Source organism: Octopus sinensis, linkage group LG14 (assembly GCF_006345805.1).
Source record: "Octopus sinensis linkage group LG14, ASM634580v1, whole genome shotgun sequence".
NCBI lineage: Eukaryota > Metazoa > Mollusca > Cephalopoda > Octopoda > Octopodidae > Octopus > Octopus sinensis.
In genome coordinates, this window is record NC_043010.1 from 7,724,073 (window position 1) to 7,726,572 (window position 2,500).

General features: G+C 37.8%; 1 protein-coding gene across 4 annotated transcripts in view; it reads right to left on the bottom strand.

Moving 5' to 3' along the window:
* LOC115218740 (protocadherin gamma-A11-like) overlaps positions 1-2,500 on the bottom strand; it is a 335,456-nt gene that overhangs the window by 205,095 nt on the left and 127,861 nt on the right. The window lies entirely within an intron of this gene.

Genomic DNA, 2,500 nt, shown 5'->3' on the forward strand with positions numbered 1-2,500 from the left:
TAAACCAACCTCTCACTCGGCAAAACACACACGCACAGACACACACACACATGCACACATATAGACATACACAGGCACATACATGCACACACACTCTCACTTGGCAAAACACACACACACATCCTCACTTGGCAAAACACACACACAGACACACACACACATGCACACGCGCATAAACAAACACATACACATGCTCACATATACACATACACACGCACACACACACTCTCACTTGGCAAAACACACGCACATACATGCACGCACACAAACAAACAAACAAACAAACAAACACAGAAAACTTGCACACTTGTGTACACACACACACACATGCACGCACACACCCACACCTACACCCCCGCACCCACACACACACACGCACACATAAACATTTACACATACATACATACACACATACACACACACATGCACGCACACACACACATACACACACACATGCACGCACACACACACACCTACACCCCCGCACCCACACACACACGCACACATAAACATTTACACATACATACATACACACATACACACACACATGCACGCACACACACACATACACACACACACCTGCACACACACCCACCCACACACATGTGCGTGCATTAATATAGTCATTTGTACTTGAAAAGTGTATGAATTGGTTGAAAAATTGAAGTTTATTATTCATTTTCCCTTCTCATAAATCTTTAGATTCCTATCTTTCCCTCACAGGATCATAAATATTTATCATCATGCACAGAGGGCAGTGAAAATCACACAAATGACTGTCAGATTTGATGCTATATAATGTAAGTCTGTGTGCGTGTGTGTATGCTTGTAGCATGCATATTATGTGTGCATGTATGTGTGTGCATGTATGTGTGTGCATGCGCATACATGTGTGCTTCTGTGTCCTATATATCCCACATATGTATATTACATGTGTAACTTTTTCCCAGTGGTATATAATCATCAATTCAAGTTTATATACACTTGTAGTATGTTAGTAAGTTTTTCTTTTTAATATTAAGTAGTGGTTAACACTTCAAGTAAATATGTATATATATATTTTTTTAAACAATAGAAGGCCTCTTATAAAGCTTTGGATTTCATATAACGGGAAGGTTTACGAAAATAAACAAAAGACGAAGGCAGGTGGAGTACAAACAAACAAATGTATTAGTATGGCGCTCAGGAATAGAAATAGAACTAGTCTTTTACATTTCGAGCCTATGCTCTTCGACAGAAAGATACACAGAAAAAAAACAAGGAGAGAAACAAATGCGTGTAGGAGCTAACGATCTATCATATATATATATATATATATGGCGGTGCCCCAGCATGGCCACAGCTCATTAGCTGAAACTGGAAAAATCAAAAAAAAAAAAAATATATATATATATATATATATATATAACGGGCAGTTTTATGAAAATAAACTAAAGACGAAGGCAGGTGGAGTACAAACAAACAAATGTATTAGTATGGTGCTCAGGAATAGAAATAGAACAAGTTTTTTACGTTTCGAGCCTACGCTCTTCGACAGAAAGATACACAGAAAAAAAACAAGGAGAGAAACAAAGAGAGAAAAAAATGCGTGTAGGAGCTAACGATCTATCATGGATTTCATATGCTCTATTATGATTATCAATAAAATAATAAAAGCAACTGACTAACCCTATTACTTATTGTCAAACAATACATGTGTGCTTATTCAGAGAGTAAGCTGTAGGAAAAAACTAGACAAGATAGAAGAAAACTGAGTCTAATTTTAAACGTAGCAATTTTAGTGTAAATCAAGTGAAAAACCAAACTCAACAGAAATTACTTTGTGTAACATGACATTTGTGCTTGGGTAGCAACTCTTTACTCTTTTACTTATTCAAGTCATCTGACACACACAGACACACACAGACACACACACACACACAAAGACACACACACACAGACACACACACACACACACATACATATATATATATACATATATATATATATGATGGGCTTTATTCAGTTTCTGTCTACCAAATCTACTCAAGGCTTTGATCAGTCTGAGGCTATAGTAAAAGACACTTGCCCAAAGTGCCACACAGTGGGACTGAACCCGGAACCATGTGGCTGGTAAGCAAGCTACTTACCACACAGCCGCTCCTGTGCCTGCTTATTTCCTGTTTGTTTACTCCTAAAAATTGTGGAAAATGGCTACTGTTTCCTTCAAACTTTGCTTTTGTTACATTTATTCAAGCCCCAAAGAATCCCTCTTAACATATAGCTATGATGCTCCCCACAAGGGACATGCTCAAGTCGTTAAGGTCAAGCAACTGACAAGCAAATCTGTGGTAATGAACAGCATATTTGCTGTAACATTTCTGCTTCAGCAAATCAGGACTGAATCTGTCTGAAATGTAATGGAAAATTGGTCAGTTTGAAACCATTGATGTCCAGGTCACAATAACAGAGTTTGAAGGGAATAGTAGTCATTTCCTTTGATTTCTAGATAGAAGCAAAT